The sequence below is a fragment of the Tachypleus tridentatus genome, unplaced genomic scaffold, assembly GCF_004210375.1.
Source record: "Tachypleus tridentatus isolate NWPU-2018 unplaced genomic scaffold, ASM421037v1 Hic_cluster_2, whole genome shotgun sequence".
Classification (NCBI taxonomy): Eukaryota; Metazoa; Arthropoda; class Merostomata; order Xiphosura; family Limulidae; genus Tachypleus; species Tachypleus tridentatus.
In genome coordinates, this window is record NW_027467782.1 from 11,409,397 (window position 1) to 11,435,626 (window position 26,230).

The 26,230-nt window shown below is 37.0% G+C and overlaps 1 pseudogene across 1 annotated transcript; it reads right to left on the bottom strand.

Moving 5' to 3' along the window:
- Positions 1-15,346: 15,346 nt before the first annotated feature.
- On the bottom strand, positions 15,347-23,183 carry LOC143243284 (sodium- and chloride-dependent GABA transporter 1-like; annotated as a pseudogene). The gene is made up of 8 exons (XR_013024246.1): positions 22,889-23,183; positions 20,838-20,970; positions 20,348-20,481; positions 18,800-18,903; positions 18,470-18,600; positions 18,065-18,177; positions 15,607-15,738; positions 15,347-15,373 (listed from the first exon to the last, which is right to left on the bottom strand). The product of XR_013024246.1 is annotated as a sodium- and chloride-dependent GABA transporter 1-like (transcript).
- Positions 23,184-26,230: the final 3,047 nt, after the last annotated feature.

Below are 26,230 nucleotides of genomic sequence, written 5' to 3' on the forward strand. Positions count from 1 at the left end.
CATCATGCACTACACATCATCATTAGATCACGTACTACACACCCAACATCAGACATCATGCACTACACATCATCATTAGATCACGTACTACACACCCAACATCAGACATCATGCACTACACATCATCATTAGATCACGTACTACACACCCAACATCAGACATCATGCACTACACATCATCATTAGATCACGTACTACACACCCAACATCAGACATCATGCACTACACATCATCATTAGATCACGTACTACACACCCAACATCAGACATCATGCACTACACATCATCATTAGATCACGTACTACACATCATCATCAGACATCATGCAATACACATCATCATTAGACATCATGCACTACACATCATCATTAGATCACGTACTACACATCAACATCAGACATCATGCACTACACATCATCATTCAGATCACGCACTACACATCATCATCACACCACCACATCAGACATCATGCACTACACATCATCATTAGATCACGTACTACACACCCAACATCAGACATCATGCACTACACATCATCATTAGATCACGTACTACACACCCAACATCAGACATCATGCACTACACATCATCATTAGATCACGTACTACACACCCAACATCAGACATCATGCACTACACATCATCATTCATGATCATCGATACTACACACCCAACATCAGACATCATGCACTACACATCATCATTAGATCACGTACTACACACAACATCAGACATCACATCATCATTAGATCACGTACTACACCCAACATCAGACATCATGCACTACACATCATCATTAGATCACGTACTACACACCCAACATCAGACATCATGCACTACACATCATCATTAGATCACGTACTACACACCCAACATCAGACATCATGCACTACACATCATCATTAGATCACGTACTACACACCCAACATCAGACATCATGCACTACACATCATCATTAGATCACGTACTACACACCCAACATCAGACATCATGCACTACACATCATCATTAGATCACGTACTACACACCATCAGACATCATCATCAGACATCATGCACTACACATCATCATTAGATCACGTACTCAGACACACACCACATCATCAGACATCATGCACATACACATCATCATTAGATCACGTACTACACACCCAACATCAGACATCATGCACTACACATCATCATTAGATCACGTACTACACACCCAACATCAGACATCATGCACTACACATCATCATTAGATCACGTACTACACACCCAACATCAGACATCATGCACTACACATCATCATTAGATCACGTACTACACACATCAACATCAGACATCATGCACTACACATCATCATTAGATCACGTACTACACACCCAACATCAGACATCATGCACTACACATCATCATTAGATCACGTACTACACACCCAACATCAGACATCATGCACTACACATCATCATTAGATCACGTACTACACACCCAACATCAGACATCATGCACTACACATCATCATTAGATCACGTACTACACACCCAACATCAGACATCATGCACTACACATCATCATTAGATCACGTACTACACATCATCAGACATCATGCACTACACATCATCATTAGATCACGTACTACACACCCAACATCAGACATCATGCACTACACATCATCATTAGATCACGTACTACTACACCCATCATCAGACATCATGCACTACACATCATCATACAGATCACGTACTACACACCCAACATCAGACATCATGCACTACACATCATCATTAGATCACGTACTACACACCCAACATCAGACATCATGCACTACACATCATCATCAGAGATCACGTACTACACACATCATCAGACATCATGCACTACACATCATCATTAGATCACGTACTACACATCACATCAGACATCATGCACTACACATCATCATTAGATCACGTACTACACACCCAACATCAGACATCATGCACTACACATCATCATTAGATCATGCACTACATCATCACTAGACACGTACTACATCATCATCAGACATCATGCACTACACATCATCATTAGATCACGTACTACACACCCAACATCAGACATCATGCACTACACATCATCATTAGATCACGTACTACACACCCAACATCAGACATCATGCACTACAACATCATCATCATGCACTACACATCATCATCAGATCATGTACTACATCACATCAACATCAGACATCATGCACTACACATCATCATTAGATCACGTACTACACACCCAACATCAGACATCATGCACTACACATCATCATTAGATCACGTACTACACACCCAACATCAGACATCATGCACTACACATCATCATTAGATCACGTACTACACACCCAACATCAGACATCATGCACTACACATCATCATCAGAGATCACGTACTACACATCATCATCAGACATCATGCACTACACATCATCATCAGAGATCACGTACTACACACCCAACATCAGACATCATGCACTACACATCATCATTAGATCACGTACTACACACCCAACATCAGACATCATGCACTACACATCATCATTAGATCACGTACTACACACCCAACATCAGACATCATGCACTACACATCATCATTAGATCACGTACTACACACCCAACATCAGACATCATGCACTACACATCATCATTAGATCACGTACTACACACCCAACATCAGACATCATGCACTACACATCATCATTAGATCACACTACACATCATCATCAGACATCATGCACTACACATCATCATTAGATCACGTACTACACACCCAACATCAGACATCATGCACTACACATCATCATTAGATCACGTACTACACACCCAACATCAGACATCATGCACTACACATCATCATTAGATCACGTACTACACACCCAACATCAGACATCATGCACTACACATCATCATTAGATCACGTACTACACACCCAACATCAGACATCATGCACTACACATCATCATCAGATCATCACATACTACACATCATCATCATTAGACATCATGCACACACATCAGATCATTACTACACATCATCATTAGTACTACACCCAACATCAGACATCATGCACTACACATCATCATTAGATCACGTACTACACACCCAACATCAGACATCATGCACTACACATCATCATTAGATCACGTACTACACACCCAACATCAGACATCATGCACTACACATCATCATTAGATCACGTACTACACCCAACATCAGACATCATGCACTACACATCATCATTAGATCACGTACTACACACCCAACATCAGACATCATGCACTACACATCATCAGACATCACGTACTACACACCCAACATCAGACATCATGCACTACACATCATCATTAGATCACGTACTACACACCCAACATCAGACATCATGCACTACACACATCATCAGAGATCACGTACTACACATCAACATCAGACATCATGCACTACACATCATCATCAGACATCATGCTACACATCATCATCAGACATCATGCACTACACATCATCATTAGATCACACTACACACCCACATCAGACATCATGCACTACACATCATCATTAGATCACTACACACATCACACCCAACATCAGACATCATGCACTACACATCATCATTAGATCACGTACTACACACCCAACATCAGACATCATGCACTACACATCATCATTAGATCACGTACTACACACCCAACATCAGACATCATGCACTACACATCATCATTAGATCACGTACTACACACCCAACATCAGACATCATGCACTACACATCATCATTAGATCATCATACACTACACATCATCATCAGACATCATGCACTACACATCATCATCAGACATCATGCACTACACATCATCATCAGACATCATGCACTACACATCATCATGCACTACACATCACATCACGTACTACTACACATCAACATCAGACATCATGCACTACACATCATCATTAGATCACGTACTACACACCCAACATCAGACATCATGCACTACACATCATCATTAGATCACGTACTACACACAACATCAGACATCATGACATCATCATTAGATCACACACACATCATCATCAGACATCATGCACTACACACATCATCATCAGACATCATGCACTACACATCATCATCAGACATCATGTACTACACATCATCATCAGACATCATGCACTACACATCATCATTAGATCACACACATCATCTACACACCCAACATCAGACATCATACACATCATCACATCATCATTACATCACGACATACTACACATCATCATCAGACATCATGCACTACACATCATCATTAGATCACGTACTACACACCCAACATCAGACATCATGCACTACACATCATCATTAGATCACGTACTACTACACCCAACATCAGACATCATGCACTACACATCATCATTAGATCACGTACTACACACATGCACTACACACATCAGACATCATGCACTACACATCATCATTAGATCACGTGCTACACACCCAACATCAGACACATCATACACATCACATCAGACATCATGCACATCATCATTAGATCACGTACTACACATCATCATCAGACATCATGCACTACACATCATCATTAGATCACGTACTACACACCCAACATCAGACATCATGCACTACACATCATCATTAGATCACGTACTACACACCCAACATCAGACATCATGCACTACACATCATCATTAGATCACGTACTACACACACCCAACATCAGACATCATGCACTACACATCATCATTAGATCACGTACTACACACCCAACATCAGACATCATGCACTACACATCATCATTAGATCACGTACTACACATCAACATCAGACATCATGCACACCATCATCATCAGACATCATGCACTACACATCATCATTAGATCACGTACTACACATCAACATCAGACATCATGCACTACACATCATCATTAGATCACGTACTACACATCATCATCAGACATCATGCACTACACATCAACATCATTCATCACGTACATCATCCCAACATACACATCATCATCAGAGATCACGTACTACACACCCAACATCAGACATCATGCACTACACATCATCATTAGATCACGTACTACACACCCAACATCAGACATCATGCACTACACATCATCATTAGATCACGTACTACACACCCAACATCAGACATCATGCACTACACATCATCATCAGAGATCACGATCACTACACACCCAACATCAGACATCATGCACATCATCATCAGACATCATGCACTACACATCATCATTAGATCACGTACTACACACCCAACATCAGACATCATGCACTACACATCATCATTAGATCACGTACTACACACCCAACATCAGACATCATGCACTACACATCATCATTAGATCACGTACTACACACCCAACATCAGACATCATGCACTACACATCATCATTAGATCACGTACTACACACCCACATCAGACATCATGCACTACACATCATCATTAGATCACGTACTACACACCCAACATCAGACATCATGCACTACACATCATCATTAGATCACGTACTACACCCAACATCAGACATCATGCACTACACATCATCATTAGATCACGTACTACACACCCAACATCAGACATCATGCACTACACATCATCATTAGATCACGTACTACACACCCAACATCAGACATCATGCACTACACATCATCATTAGATCACGTACTACACACCCAACATCAGACATCATGCACTACACATCATCATTAGATCACGTACTACACACCCAACATCAGACATCATGCACTACACATCATCATTAGATCACGTACTACACACACATCATCATACAGATCACGTACTCACACACCCAACATCAGACATCATGCACTACACATCATCATTAGATCACGTACTACACACCCAACATCAGACATCATGCACTACACATCATCATTAGATCACGTACTACACACCCAACATCAGACATCATGCACTACACATCATCATTAGATCACGTACTACACACCCAACATCAGACATCATGCACTACACATCATCATTAGATCACGTACTACACACCCAACATCAGACATCATGCACTACACATCATCATTAGATCACGTACTACACACCCAACATCAGACATCATGCACTACACATCATCATTAGATCACGTACTACACACATCAACATCAGACTACACATGCACATGCACACATCATCATTAGATCACGTACTACACACACATTCCATCACACTACACAGACATCAGACATCATGCACTACACATCATCATTAGATCACGTACTACACACCCAACATCAGACATCATGCACTACACATCATCATCATTACATCATCGATCACGTACTACATTCAACAACATCAGACATCATGCACTACACATCATCATTAGATCACGTACTACACACCCAACATCAGACATCATGCACTACACATCATCATTAGATCACGTACTACACACCCAACATCAGACATCATGCACTACACATCATCATTAGATCACGTACTACACACCCAACATCAGACATCATGCACTACACATCATCATTAGATCACGTACTACACATCATCATTAGATCACGTACTACACATCATCATCAGACATCATGCACTACACATCATCATTAGATCACGTACTACACATCAACATCAGACATCATGCACTACACATCATCATTAGATCACGTACTACACATCAACATCAGACATCATGCACTACACATCATCATTAGATCACGTACTACACACACAACATCATTAGACATCATGCACTACACATCATCATTAGATCACGTACTACACATCATCACATCAGACATCATGCACTACACATCATCATAGATCACGTACTACACACCCAACATCAGACATCATGCACTACACATCATCATTAGATCACGTACTACACACCCAACATCAGACATCATGCACTACACATCATCATTAGATCACGTACTACACACCCAACATCAGACATCATGCACTACACATCATCATTAGATCACGTACTACACACCCAACATCAGACATCATGCACTACACATCATCATTAGATCACGTACTACACACCCAACATCAGACATCATGCACTACACATCATCATTAGATCACGTACTACACCCAACATCAGACATCATGCACTACACATCATCATTAGATCACGTACTACACACCCAACATCAGACATCATGCACTACACATCATCATTAGATCACGTACTACACACCCAACATCAGACATCATGCACTACACATCATCATCACGTACTACAGATCATCACTACACACACATCATCATCAGACATCATGCACTACACATCATCATTAGATCATGCACTATCATCATTAGACACGTACTACACACCCAACATCAGACATCATGCACTACACATCATCATTAGATCACGTACTACACACCCAACATCAGACATCATGCACTACACATCATCATTAGATCACGTACTACACACCCAACATCAGACATCATGCACTACACATCATCATTAGATCACGTACTACACACCCAACATCAGACATCATGCACTACACATCATCATTAGATCACGTACTACACACCCAACATCAGACATCATGCACTACACATCATCATTAGATCACGTACTACACCCAACATCAGACATCATGCACTACACATCATCATCAGACATCAGATCACGTCACTACACACCCAACATCAGACATCATGCACTACACATCATCATTAGATCACGTACTACACACCCAACATCAGACATCATGCACTACACATCATCATTAGATCACGTACTACACAACATCAGACATCATGCACTACACATCAGATCATCATGCTACTACACATCATCAGAGATCATGCACTACTCATCATTAGATCACGTACTACACACCCACATCAGACATCATGCACTACACATCATCATTAGATCACGTACTACACACCCAACATCAGACATCATGCACTACACATCATCATTAGATCACGTACTACACACCCAACATCAGATACACATCATCATTAGATCACTACACCCAACATCAGACATCACACACTACACATCATCATTAGATCACGTACTACACACCCAACATCAGACATCATGCACTACACATCATCATTAGATCACGTACTACACACCCAACATCAGACATCATGCACTACACATCATCATTAGATCACGTACTACACACCCAACATCAGACATCATGCACTACACATCATCATTAGATCACGTACTACACACCCAACATCAGACATCATGCACTACACATCATCATTAGATCACGTACTACACACCCAACATCAGACATCATGCACTACACATCATCATTAGATCACGTACTACACACCCAACATCAGACATCATGCACTACACATCATCATTAGATCACGTACTACACACCCAACATCAGACATCATGCACTACACATCATCATTAGATCACGTACTACACACCCAACATCAGACATCATGCACTACACATCATCATTAGATCACGTACTACACACCCAACATCAGACATCATGCACTACACATCATCATTAGATCACGTACTACACACCCAACATCAGACATCATGCACTACACATCATCATTAGATCACGTACTACACACCCAACATCAGACATCATGCACTACACATCATCATTAGATCACGTACTACACATCATCATCAGACATCATGCACTACACATCATCATTAGATCACGTACTACACACCCAACATCAGACATCATGCACTACACATCATCATTAGATCACGTACTACACATCATCATTAGATCATGCACTACACATCATCATTACATCACGTACTACACATCACATCAGACATCATGCACTACACATCATCATTAGATCACGTACTACACACATCAACATCAGACATCATGCACTACACATCATCATCAGAGATCATACACTACACACCCAACATCAGACATCATGCACTACACATCATCATTAGATCACGTACTACACACCCAACATCAGACATCATGCACTACACATCATCATTAGATCACGTACTACACACCCACATCAGACATCATGCACTACACATCATCATTAGATCACGTACTACACACACAACATCAGACATCATGCACTACACATCATCATCAGACATCATGCACAACATCAGACATCATGCATCATCATTAGATCACGTACTACACACCCAACATCAGACATCATGCACTACACATCATCATTAGATCACGTACTACACACCCAACATCAGACATCATGCACTACACATCATCATCAGACATCATGTACTACACATCATCATCAGATCACACTACACACATCATCAGAGATCACGTACTACACATCCAACATCAGACATCATGCACTACACATCATCAGAGATCACGTACTACACACCCAACATCAGACATCATGCACTACACATCATCATTAGATCACGTACTACACACCCAACATCAGACATCATGCACTACACATCATCATTAGATCACGTACTACACACCCAACATCAGACATCATGCACTACACATCATCATTAGATCACGTACTACACACCCAACATCAGACATCATGCACTACACATCATCATTAGATCACGTACTACACACCCAACATCAGACATCATGCACTACACATCATCATTAGATCACGTACTACACACCCAACATCAGACATCATGCACTACACATCATCATTAGATCACGTACTACACACCCAACATCAGACATCATGCACTACACATCATCATTAGATCACGTACTACTACACATCATCATCAGACATCATGCACTACACATCATCATCAGACATCATGCACTACACATCATCATCAGACATCATGTACTACACATCACATCAGACATCACGTACTACACACACATCATCAGACATCATGCACTACACATCATCATTAGATCACGTACTACACACCCATCATCAGACATCATGCACTACACATCATCATTAGATCACATACTACACATCAACATCAGACATCATGCACTACACATCATCAGACATCATGTACTACACATCATCATCAGACATCATGCACTACACATCATCATCAGACATCACGTACTACACGTACTACCCAACATCAGACATCATGCACTACACATCATCATTAGATCACGTACTACACACCCAACATCAGACATCATGCACATCACACATCATCATTAGATCACGTACTACACACATCAACATCAGACATCATGCACTACACATCATCATTAGATCACGTACTACACACCCAACATCAGACATCATGCACTACACATCATCATTAGATCACGTACTACACACCCAACATCAGACATCATGCACTACACATCATCATTAGATCACGTACTACACACCCAACATCAGACATCATGCACTACACATCATCATTAGATCACGTACTACACACCCAACATCAGACATCATGCACTACACATCATCATTAGATCACGTACTACACACCCAACATCAGACATCATGCACTACACATCATCATTAGATCACGTACTACACACCCAACATCAGACATCATGCACTACACATCATCATTAGATCACGTACTACACCCAACATCCACACATCAGACATCATCATTAGATCACATACACACAACATACACATCATCATTAGATCACGTACTACACACCCAACATCAGACATCATGCACTACACATCATCATTAGATCACGTACTACACACCCAACATCAGACATCATGCACTACACATCATCATTAGATCACGTACTACACACCCAACATCAGACATCATGCACTACACATCACCATCAGACATCATGCACTACACATCATCATTAGATCACGTACTACACACCCAACATCAGACATCATGCACTACACATCATCATTAGATCACGTACTACACACCCAACATCAGACATCATGCACTACACATCATCATTAGATCACGTACTACACACCCAACATCAGACATCATGCACTACACATCATCATTAGATCACGTACTACACACCCAACATCAGACATCATGCACTACACATCATCATTAGATCACGTACTACACACCCAACATCAGACGTTATGCACTACACATTATCATTAGACATCATGCATTACACATCATCATTAGACATCATGCAATACACATCATCATTAGATCACGTACTACACACCCAACATCAGACATCATGCACTACACATCATCATAGATCACGTAGATCACGTACTACACACCCAACATCAGACATCATGTACTACACACCCACATCAGACATCATCATCATTAGATCACGTACTACACCCAACATCAGACATCATGCACTACACATCATCATTAGATCACGTACTACACACCCAACATCAGACATCATGCACTACACATCATCATTAGATCACGTACTACACACCCAACATCAGACATCATGCACTACACATCATCATTAGATCACGTACTACACACCCAACATCAGACATCATGCACTACACATCATCATTAGATCACGTACTACACACCCAACATCAGACATCATGCACTACACATCATCATTACATCACGTACTACACACCCAACATCAGACATCATGCACTACACATCATCATTAGATCACGTACTACACACCCAACATCAGACATCATGCACTACACATCATCATTAGATCACGTACTACACACCCAACATCAGACATCATGCACTACACATCATCATTAGATCACGTACTACACACCCAACATCAGACATCATGCACTACACATCATCATTAGATCACGTACTACACACCCAACATCAGACATCATGCACTACACATCATCATTAGATCACGTACTACACACCCAACATCAGACATCATGCACTACACATCATCATCAGATCATGCACTACACATCACATCAGACATCATGCACTACACATCATCATTAGATCACGTACTACACATCCAACATCAGACATCATGCACTACACATCATCATCAGAGATCACGTACTACACATCATCATTAGATCATCAGACATCATGCACTACACATCATCATTAGATCACGTACTACACACCCAACATCAGACATCATGCACTACACATCATCATTAGATCACGTACTACACACAACATCAGACATCATGCACAACATCATCACATCATGCACTACACATCATCATCAGATCACGCACTACACATCACATTAGATCACATCACACACATCATCAGACATCACACTACACATCATCATTAGATCACATACACATCATCAGACATCATGCACTACACATCATCATCAGACATCATGCACTACACATCAGACATCATGCACTACACATCATCATTAGATCACGTCTACACACCCAACATCAGACATCATGCACTACACATCATCATGATCACTACACATCATCATCAGACATCATGCACTACACATCATCATTAGATCACGTACTACACACCCAACATCAGACATCATGCACTACACATCATCATTAGATCACGTACTACACACCCAACATCAGACATCATGCACTACACATCATCATTAGATCACGTACTACACACCCAACATCAGACATCATGCACTACACATCATCATTAGATCACGTACTACACACCCAACATCAGACATCATGCACTACACATCATCATTAGATCACGTACTACACACCCAACATCAGACATCATGCACTACACATCATCATTAGATCACGTACTACACACCCAACATCAGACATCATGCACTACACATCATCATTAGATCACGTACTACACACCCAACATCAGACATCATGCACTACACATCATCATTAGATCACGTACTACACACCCAACATCAGACATCATGCACTACACATCATCATTAGATCACGTACTACACACCCAACATCAGACATCATGCACTACACATCATCATTAGATCACGTACTACACACCCAACATCAGACATCATGCACTACACATCATCATTAGATCACGTACTACACACCCAACATCAGACATCATGCACTACACATCATCATTAGATCACGTACTACACACCCAACATCAGACATCATGCACTACACATCATCATTAGATCACGTACTACACACCCAACATCAGACATCATGCATACACATCATCATTAGATCACGTACTACACACCCAACATCAGACATCATGCACTACACATCATCATTAGATCACGTACTACACACCCAACATCAGACATCATGCACTACACATCATCATCAGATCACGTACTACACACCCAACATCAGACATAATGCACTACACATCATCATCAGACATCATGCACTACACATCATCATTAGATCATCATACTACTACATCACATCATGCACTACACATCATTAGATCACGTACTACACATCAACATCAGACATCATGCACTACACATCATCATTAGATCACGTACTACACACCCAACATCAGACATCATGCACTACACATCATCATTAGATCACGTACTACACACCCAACATCAGACATCATGCACTACACATCATCATTAGATCACGTACTACACACTACACATCAACATCAGATCATCATGCACGTACTACACACATCATCAGAGATCACGTACTACACATCATCATCAGACATCATGCACTACACATCATCATTAGATCACATCATCAGACACTACACACCCAACATCAGACATCATGCATCATACACATCATCATTAGATCACGTCACGTACTACACACCCAACATCAGACATCATGCACTACACATCATCATTAGATCACGTACTACACACCCAACATCAGACATCATGCACTACACATCATCATTAGATCACGTACTACACACCCAACATCAGACATCACGTACTACACACATCATCATTAGATCACGTACTACACACCCAACATCAGACATCATGCACTACACATCATCATTAGATCACGTACTACACACCCAACATCAGACATCATGCACTACACATCATCATTAGATCACGTACTACACACACCCAACATCAGACATCATGCACTACACATCATCATTAGATCACGTACTACACACCCAACATCAGACGTTATGCACTACTACACATCATCATTAGATCACGTACTACTACATCAGACATCAACATCAGACATCATGATCACTACTACATCATCATTAGATCATGCACTACACATCATCATTAGACACGTACTACACACCCAACATCAGACATCATGCACTACACATCATCATTAGATCACGTACTACACACCCAACATCAGACATCATGCACTACACATCATCATTAGATCACACTACTCATCAGACATCATGCACTACACATCATCATTAGATCACGTACTACACACCCAACATCAGACATCATGCACTACACATCATCATTAGATCACGTACTACACACCCAACATCAGACATCATGCACTACACATCACATTTAGATCACGTACTACACACCCAACATCAGACATCATGCACTACACATCATCATTAGATCACGTACTACACACCCAACATCAGACATCATGCACTACACATCATCATTAGATCACGTACTACACACCCAACATCAGACATCATGCACTACACACATCATTAGATCACGTACTACACACATCAGACATCACGTACACACATCAGACATCATGCACTACACATCATCATCAGTACACACACCCAACATCAGACATCATGCACTACACATCATTAGATCACGTACTACACATCAACATCAGACATCATGCACTACACATCATCATTAGATCACGTACTACACACCCAACATCAGACATCATGCACTACACATCATCATTAGATCACGTACTACACACAACATCAGACATCATGCACTACACATCATCATCAGACATCATGCACTACACATCATCATCAGATCATCATAGCACGTACTACACATCATCATCAGACATCATGCACTACACATCATCATTAGATCACGTACTACACACCCAACATCAGACATCATGCACTACACATCATCATTAGATCACGTACTACACACCCAACATCAGACATCATGCACTACACATCATCATCAGACATCATGCACACATCATCATTAGACATCATGCACTACACATCATCATTAGATCACTACACACCCAACATCAGACATCATGCACTACACATACACATCATCATTAGATCACGTACTACACACCCAACATCAGACATCATGCACTACACATCATCATTAGATCACGTACTACACACCCAACATCAGACATCATGCACTACACATCATCATTAGATCACGTACTACACACCACATCACATCAGACGTCATGCACTACACATCATCATTAGATCACGTACTACACACCCAACATCAGACATCATGCACTACACATCATCATTAGACATTACATACTAAACACTAAACATTTGACATCATGTGCTACACATCATCATTAGACGTCATGTACTACAGACCCATCATTATATAACAAACTGAGACAGTTATATATATCTTTCTACAGGAACTAACATCTCTCTCTACAGCAGTACCTTACTGTTATCATCATTGACGCCATTAATTATGACATCATTTACTGATAAGATGGATTTTTTTTTTTTTGACGGACAAATGAAACATCTACCATAATGATAGCTTCCTTTTACTCGTTTATTGATTTTTTTTAACATTATGGTACATACCTTAGTGACCATTGGTAGGCCTAACGTGTATAAGATGACGACAATTCCTATCGTAAATGCTTTTCTTCGCGGTCTCAAAAGAGACGGCCATTCATCCACGATTCCCGTGATAAACGATTCCACGGTACAGAACTGAAAAACAAAAACTGACCAATATCAGTACACATGTTGTCATAACATACAGATCAAAGTAATTTAATAACATAGTTAGACAGATCTATATAAATTGTATATGTACACTGCTAACCAAAATCTTAAGATCAATGAACAAAAAGAGAAAATATACATTTTGCGTTGTTAGACTCAACCACTTATTTGAGTAAAGCTTCGAAAGAAGACAATAAGAAAAGGGAAAATGAAAATAAAAACCTTTTTAGCATTCAATAGGGAAAATGTGAACACTATGAAATTTTCCTAAATACCAGTTGATCAAAAGTTTAAGACCGAACTGAAACAAAGCGTTAATCGGTAAACACGTAACGAAATTTAGTCATTTGTGTTCAACCATTAGCATTGTCAACATCTTCCACTCTCATCTCCTGTGTAACATTGGGTACAAACATGGCAAAGGCGAAAAAGTTGACAGAGTTTGAACGTGGCAGCATTCTCGAGCTGCAAAATTAAGGTCTCTCTCAACATGCCATTGCTGGTGAGACTGGGCGTCGTAAAACTGCTGTTGCAAATTTCTTAAAAGATCCTGAGGGATACGGAACGAGAATTTCAAGTGGTCAGCCCAAAAATATATCGCCGTCGTTGAGTAGGAGGATTCGACGGGTTGTCCGGCAAGACAACAGCCGATCGTCGAACCAGATTAAGGCCCTTACGGACATAGAATGTAGCTCAAGAACAATAAGACGGCATCTACGAGAGAAAAGGCTTTAAAAATCGTAAACGTCTTCAAAGGCCACGCCTCCTTCCACACCACGAAACAGCTTGGTTAAACTTTGCTGAGAAGCACCAAACACAGGGCATAGAAAAGTGCGAGAAAGTTTTGTTTTCCAATGAGAAAAAAGTTAACCTGGACGGTTCAGACGGCTTACAACGTTACTGGCACGATAAGGATATCACACCGGAGATATTTTCTACACGACACAGTGGAGGAGGTTCCATCATGATCTGAGGTACTTTCTCCTTCCATGGAACAATAGAACTCAGACTATTCATGGGCGTCAAAGAGCAGCTAGCTACATTGGCATGTTGGCGAGAGCATCCTTGTTGACTGAAGGTTCCCGCTTGTGTGAAAATAACTGGATCTTTCAGCAGAACAACGCTGCAATCTACAATGCCCGCAGGACAAAGGACTTTTTCATGGCGAATAACGTGATTTTTTTGGACCATCCATTGATAACATTTCGGGGTGGATGGCAAGGGAAGTCTATGGAAATGGACGTCAATTCCAAACAGTGCATGATCTTCATGAAGCCATCTTCACCACTTGGAATAATATACCAGCCAGCCTTCTGCAAAATCTTATATCGACTATGCCAAAGTGAATGTTTGCAGTTATTCTCAATGATGGCCGTACAACTCACTAATGAGACCTCTTGTTGGGCATTTCCTACCCTGTTTGGGACTTCTTTCTGGTATGGTCTTAAACTTTTGATCAGCTAGTATTTAGGTTAATTTCATAGTGTTCACATTTTCCCTATTAAATGCTAAAATGTTTTTTATTTTTATTTTCCCTTTTCTTATTTTCATCTTTTGAAGCTCTACTCAAATAAGTGGTTTTGTCTAACAACGCAAAATGCATATTTTTTCCTTATGTTCATTGGCCTTAAGATTTCGGTCAGCCTTGTATATATATTTAATGAATTAATGTTTTATATAATAAAGTTTCAATCACACGTGTTATTATTTAGTTTGATAACGTAATACTTCATCTTGCGTGAGAGGACGTTTTAAGTCATAAGTTTCTGTGTGTTACACGCACACCAGGGAATAATATATGGGAGTCATGGAGTGAAACAGTTCATAGCTTCTACCGTTAGCTCCTGTTGCTACTCAGGTTGTCAGTGAAATTAATGACAATGATATCCTTTCATTTCATCAACTACAAGTTTTACAAATTTCACGTACTAGCCTTACGTTCATTGAGGGATTGGCAGAATTTCTAAATCCCAAAAAACAGTCGCAACTTGCTAATTGTTTTCCCCATACCTATCGGTTCTCTCGTATATCTCTTGTTCTTTGTTGAAATGTGTAATTGGGTAAAATGTAACGGGCTTACTAAATAACACCCGCACGTTAACGTTGCTCGCGTTTTAAAAATGCTGAATGTGTTTATTTCACTTCCAAGGAGATTTCATGCGTTGAACCACGCACAAGACGTTAAAACTCCCACCAAGCAAACGATAACAGAAACGTATAAATTTAAAACAAAAACGAAAAGACAGTGTTTAATCCCTGAATATTTCACAATGTTGACGTACATTAACACATAAACATATTATCTGCTCACCTGACTGTTTATGCCGAGGATTAGCAGCATGAAGAAGAATACAGTTGCCCATAGAGGTGGAGGTGGCAACTGTAAAACAACTTCAGGATAGGTGAGAAATGCCAACCCTGGACCTGAAGAAAATACACCGTGTTAGATTATATCTAAACAAAGACCGTGTTTGTACTCTGAAAATAACACAGCAGGTCACTGTCTGATAATACTTAGTGTATATTAAGATGTTGATACACTGTAACTTAACAATAGACGTTTCATTTTAAATGTTTTAGAACCAAGATTAAAAAAAATATATATATTAATAAAGTTTGTTCTGAAATATTCTGTTACACGTTGATTTTGTACAGAAACAGAATTTTTTAGTGTTTATATAAACAACTGAAGCACAAGAAGACTGAATTATCTTACCGGACTTCACAACGTCAGCAACTTCAGTCCCGTCGCCTTTCAAGTATGCCATGTGTCCGAGGACGGAAAATATCACACTACCAGCAAATATGCTGGTAGCAGGGTTAACAAGACAAAGAATATATCCGTCTCTAGAAATAAAGATATATAAACAATAATGAATGTGTTCAAAGTGTACAATAATATCCATGGAAACAGAAACACTGAAAGAATAACGAATACAGAGTACGGTGAATTATTACATTGAACATTTTTGTGCACATCATTGTTAATTAATTAAATTAAAACATAAGAAAACATTTTTTAAAAAAAATTGTTTGCTTTTGTTACCGAAAGAAGTTGTGGCTAAACTTGTTGTAGCTTCCAAGAGTTACGACGGAACCGAAACCAATACCAAATGTAAAAAATACTTGTGTTCCTGCTGTCACCCAGACCTAATAACATTAATATACTAAATTAATACTGATTACACAGAGTTCACTTGTGAGAAAATTTAAATTTAACACTAATTTAGTTTCGTTTCGTTTTGATTAACGAATTATTAACTAGTATTAAAACTTGATAGCAAATAAACGAAAAAAAAAAGTCGCTTGACAGTTACTGATTAACAATGGCACTGTTTTCACTAAAGACGTAAACTATAGCTTCATTAGATGGGAAGTTTTATTTGTTGCCCAGCCTGGTTGTTAGTGTTTGTCTTCAGCGTCAGGGTCATTAAAATGTCCAACAACCTTTAACATCTAACATTAATATTTACTAGTGTTTATATCGTATATGAATGTAATAATAATAACATTAGTATATTAATATAATGACAATAACATTAGTATATTAATATAATGACAAGAACATTTATATATGAATACAATAACAATAACATTAGTATATGAATATAATGACAATGACATTAGTATATGAATACAATAACAATAACATTAGTATATGAATACAATGACAATGACATTAGTATATGAATACAATAACAATAACATTAGTATATGAATATAATAACAATAACATTAGTATATGAATACAATAACAATAACATTAGTATATGAATATAATAACAATAACATTAGTATATGAATATAATAACAATAACATTAGTATATGAATATAATAACAATAACAATAACATTAGTATATGAATATAATAACAATAACATTAGTATATGAATATAATAACAATAACATTAGTATATGAATATAATAACAATAACATTAGTATATGAATATAATAACAATAACATTAGTATATGAATGTAATAACAATAACATTAGTAACAATATGAATGTAATAACAATAACATTAGTATATGAATATAATAACAATAAATTAGTATATGAATATAATAATAACAATAACATTAGTATATGAACAATAACAATAACATTAGTATATGAATATAATAACAATAACATTAGTATATGAATATAATAACAATAACATTAGTATATGTAATAACAATAACATTAGTATATATAATAACAATAACATTAGTATATGAATATAATAACAATAACATTAGTATATGAATAACAATAACAATATGATATGAATAATAACAATAACATTAGTATATGAATATAATAACAATAACATTAGTATATGAATATAATAACAATAACATTAGCAATAACATTAGTATATGAATATAATAACAATAACATTAGTATATGAATATAATAACAATAACATTAGTATATGAAATATAACAATAACATTAGTATATGAATATAATAACAATAACAGTATATGAATATAATAACAATAACATTAGTATGTATGAATATGAATATAATAACAATAACATTAGTATATGAATATAATAACAATAACATTAGTGTATGCATGTAATAACAATATCATAAACGAACCTTGGGATCGAAAAGTTTGTCAAATTGTGGTGTGATGTAAAAGAGTAGTCCATCTCCAGCGCCCTCTAACGTCACTCCACGAATAAAAGAACGATTAGAATGACGTATGGAGTGACTGCTGACACCTTAATAATCTGTAAACAATAAACAAATAATAAAGTAAAACAGTCCAAAGATATGAAATAATTATTGCTAGAAACATTAAATATTATTGGATTAAATAAAAGGTGATGTTTTCTTATGATTACTGTAATGATGTTTTATGTCATTAGGTAATGTTTCCTTATGATTACTGTAATGGTGTTTTATGTCATTAGGTGATGTTTCCTTATGACTACTGTAATGGTGTTTCATGTCATTAGGTGATGTTTTCTTATGGTTACTGTAATGGTTTTTTATGTCATTTGATTATCTTTCCTTGTGATCACTGTAACACTGTTTTATGGAATCTTTCCTTTCTTTCCAAGTTTTATTTTAGTTTATATCTCACCTTGCCACTACTCTGTAGACCTTTCCAGATGACCAAATAAACCAGAAACCAAGCAAGTAACAAACACAAACTCAGTTCCATGTTTACACCTCCCAAGTCATGTATTCCTGAAGTAATTTGTAATGTTCGACGCCTTCAAAAGAGTAATAAATACTGTATTATTGAAATATACTATTTAACCAACTTCAGTTAGGGTTTCATAATTTTAATTTTTGAGTATTAAATGATAAAACTGTCTACTATGGTATTATAAGTACCTTTCAAGCCAATAATAGAAACAAGGAAGGTTATTTAAAAACCAATTATACCTAGAAATATATGTCCTAAAATTTATCTTACTAGATTAACAATAACAAGGTTAACTGGGTAAAATTCTCATAAGGTACATGGTGCACCATAAACTGGCACATAAGGTCTCCATTATTATTACAGTCATTGTTAGTTAAGCCTATTCCTAGATGTAGCTGCAGTAAGCATCATCTGTTTTGAACAGAATTCTACACACTGACACATATTGTACTGAAATCACTAATCTCATATTGTGAAAAGGAAGAGAAACAAAGGCAATGGTAGTTTGTGAGAATAGTGACTCACATGCAAAATAATTTTGAAACACTATTTCTAAACTTCCCTAATTAAAACATATGTACCTTTGGAGGAAGTGTACTTCCCCTAGAACAATTACCTTTTTACGTATAATGACTTTGAATGATGTGCTTGTATTTTAACCAATCTCCACACAATATACGTATAACAAACATTATAACAGAATTAAAATTAAACAGTTATTTTGAGTTATCAATCTTATTTCTCAACCATGAGTCACAACGAATAATGTAAGTGGTCATTACATTATGTTGTCAGATAAAATCCAGACACTGATGTCAGACTAGTCAGCAGGTATGTAAAATCATTTAAGGGTTAGAATTTGAGTGCTTACAAACGTAATATCTCAACTCCTACTGCCTTTCATAGGGCTGCAGCCAACTGTGAGAAGGCAGTTATGCTTAATATTCAGATACAACCTTAAAAGCATCCTAAAAATTCTAAAAGTTAAAACTTCCAACCTCCACTCTTTTATTTAAAAAATGATATTAAACAAAATTTAATCAAATTTAAAATTAAACTTTTAATAGAAAGATGTTTGAATTCAAAATTTAACAATTATTTTACAAATATTTAAATTTTCTATCATTTATGTAAAAAAACTTCTATTATTATTAATTTTAGCTGTTAACATATCTGCTAAAAGAAGTATCTTACATTCTCATACAAATTATCTAAAGTAATCAATTTTTTTACCTTTAACTTTGTCATTGTTAGTAGCTATTAAGCACAAAGTTACACACTGAGATATCTGTTTCTTGCATTGTAAGTCTGTTTTGTTTTGTTTTAGAATTTCGCACAAAGCTACTCGAGGACTATCTGTGCTAGCCGTCCCTAATTTAGCAGTATAAGACTAGAGGGAAGGCAGCTAATCATCACCACCCACCGCCAACTCTTGGGCTACTCTTTTACCAACGAAAAGTGGGATTGACCGTCACTTTATAACGCCCCTACGGCTAGGAAGGCGAGCATGTTTAGCGCGACTCGGGCGCGAACCCGCGACCCTCAGATTGAAACTTAAATGTAAAGGATTAGTTGTTTGTCCTACATACTTAAACCACCTATGTTATAAGTTAATAAATAAATCATATTATCATTTTACACAGTGGTATATCTTAAAATAAATGTTGAAAATTCATAACTTGTAGCTGGACAAGTTAAACATTTTGGACTATCGACAATATAATTTTCATAAATTAAAGTAGAAAATATAAATTACTGGTAAACAGTTAACTGGACTAAAAACCAGTGTACAAATGTGGAAAATGAATAAATAATAAAATTATGTTGATAGAAAATAGTTATTTAATTGTACTCCCATTGTAATATATACATGTATATATATACATAGAAAACAATATTTTGAGAACACTAGATCCAAATACGACTTATATTTATTGATCGAAAATAATAGATTCATCTGAAAAATAAAAAATTAAACCTACTCCCAGAATTCGGTTACAGGTGATTTTGCTTCGGTGGCTGTAATATTGAGATTCGTAATGTTGGTTCCCTCTTTCATGCAGTATTTTGTGTTCCACCAATTACCACACGATTCCCAAGGCAGTTGTGACGTCATTGAGAACACGAAGTAGAATAAAGTCCAAGCTATTATCACCACGTAGTAGATATTATTGAGACAAACGATGGTCATTGAAGCAAAGCCAATTCCTAGTGAAAGTATAGATTACATAATGTAAGAACTGTTGACATATTTGAGACACAAGTATGAGTTATATATATCCGGAAAAGGTGAAAAATACTAAGGCACTAGAAGTAAACAACAATAGCTACCTTTAAAGATAGGAACTAAATTCCAGACCCCGATACCACCAACACTGAGGTACTGACCAATGGCCACTTCCAGGAAGAATAGAGGAACAGCACACAAGACTAAACAGATGAGGTAGGGAAACAAAAATGCCCCTAAATAACAAACAACAACATATAGTCCATTAGAACCATCGATTTAACATTTAGTAAGGTAAAGGTTTCATGCATATTTTGTTGGATTAAACCACAAGACACATACCTCCACCATTTTCATAACACAAGTATGGAAATCGCCATACGTTGCCAAGACCGACAGCGTAGTTTATAGAACTTAAAACAAAGTCCAGTTTTCCTTTCCATTCCCCACGTTCTGGTTCTTTCTCCTTATCTGGACTTGTTACCGACTGGTTCATTTCATCAGATATTGTGATCATTTCCATTCCATTTTCTACACTGACGGTTTCTGATGTTTCATTTTCAGGAGATATGTTATCCAAAGACGTAACTTTTACACAAACAAATGCTGTAGAAAACAAAATACACTGTCAAGATATATATGTATATATATATATATAGTTGAAAAAGCATACAGTTATATACATGTATAGTTAAAGCGATGAAGAAATAAATACACCTCAGAAAACCAGTAAAATAAATTTGTTTAAATGTTCTATTTCATTTATTCCATTAGACACAACTTCTATGTGCACCCACACCCTAAATTGTTTCATTTAAAACCATTTTCATGTGCACATATACACAATAATTTATCTAGGGAGACATAAATTCAGTACAATCAAATGCATTATGTAACTGTACGTTCCAAGAGATGTCACTTATGTATATTTACGTTTTATTCAAGTAGATCAATTTTAAGTTTCGTTTGTTAAAATTTTTATATTTTAAACTGCCACAATTTCTTCTTTGTTTACATAGTTTTCTAAATTTCTTAAACAAACTTTCAAGCATAAAAAACCTAGAAATGAAATTCAGAAAGATAATATTAAATCTGACAATATATTTAACAAAATAATTCCAACATTGCAAAATCGTTGTTATCCTTATGTACAATTATTAAAGCCAGGATTGGTCAGAAATTAGGATTTCTCTTCGTTCTGCACTTTATTGGTTGATTTTCTGTTCACCCTTTGATTTAATAAAGCAGTAAGTGAAAACCATGAACAGTAGAGTAGAAAGGTGTTTTCTGTTGTTTGTTGTTCGGTTGCTGTGGGAAGTTCATGTCCCGTGCTTCAAACGTCCACTCTTTTCCTAAGTTAGTTAATATAGTAGTCCTAATATATCCTTAAGTGAGATTTGAAAGTGAAAAAACTCTGCCCCGTAGCAATTTTTATTTCCTTGACGTCATGACAGGTCTGTTAAAGAAAAGTTACCAAAACCTGAAGGTCGTTTTGTCGGTCAGTTCTGTTTGTGTCTCAATAAAACGTACATTACAAATCTTACTCCAGTTTCCTTATTTTTATAAACATCAGTCACTTAAAAACTTCTTAGTGTTAAATAAAAAAAATTAGTTACTTACGATGCGGTGGTGACTTCCTCATTTTAAAATAACAATTTTCAGTCGCCTAAGATGTAATTTTCACCTTCAACTGTTATAACAACAACAACAAAAAACATTTACTTATGATTTGATAGTACCTTCCATATGTTAGAATATCAATAGTTAGACGCTTAAGGTGTAGTGTTCACTTCTAACCGTTATAACAACAACAACAAAACAACATTTACTTATGATTTGATTATACCTTCCATATGTTAGAATATCAATAGGCAGTCGCTTAAGGTGTAATATTGACCTCCAGTTGATCGGAGAACAAAACCAGTAATCTGAGAAGTGATATTGGCTATGTGTTGAGATAAAATATTCATTCAGTGTTGTTGAGTTTATCAACAAGTGCGAATAATGAATGACGTGTAGTGATTTGTTTATAAAAAAAATGCGACGATTTGTCCTGATTTCTTTGAGTATTACAATTTGAACAATTGTTAGTCAAGTCTAGCACTACAACACTTGCAAATGTGTTTACAGTTATGAAACTTGAAATAGTGGTTATAAAATAAATTGAAACACTTAAAGTAAGTACATGTACCTCTTTTACTGTTCTGTATGTTTTAGGTTAAGGTTAAAACACAGCCGGCTTCCTTTCGATACTAAATGTGAATCGTATTTGATTAACAATGATATATAAAATAAACACGTTTTTCGGTTCATAACAAAACCTGTCAGGTCATCTAATACATGGTCTCAAATGAAAATCTGGTGGACAAAAAGAATGGTGTGTCTTACTGTTAGACATACATTAATACTAAAATGTAATTCTTTACCAGCTGATGTAATTAATACCATTTCCTTTAGCATAGTTAGTTTAATGTTTCATATGCGATAAACAACAGAAATAACCGTATTTCTTACTAAATATTATTAAACACAAAGATTAATACATTTGACTTATAACAACAAAACAGGAACGAAACGTTTCATATTCCAAGCTGGTAAAAAAACTGTGTCGATAACGATGTGATATTCAGTTTTAAAAATTTGATTTGTATTCCAACCATTTGTTTTAAAGGCGGGGTAATCTCACCTGGAAACCAATGCTATAGCTGTTTCTTACAATGGAAAATGTGATATGAAAAACGAGAAAAAAACGTCACAAAAGACACCGAATGTTGTGTTCTCTTTCTTCTCGTTTAAATAAAATTACCCAATTGCTTTTTTTCTATGGTTTATTCTCGCATTGTAGGTGATGTTCACTATACTATTTTTGCCTGTTTGTTATTATACTTTAAGAGTAAAATATTTCCTCTATTATAAAACACTTACGAAAAAAAACACAAACAACTATGAAGGCTGTTGAAATAAATCTGTGCATCTAAAAGCACAGAAACAAAAATAAGCACCTCCGTATTCACATTCCAATTTCCGCATCTGCACGAGAATTTACGAAATAAGCACCTACACGCACGCCTATACTGGTAATGGAATATATAAAATA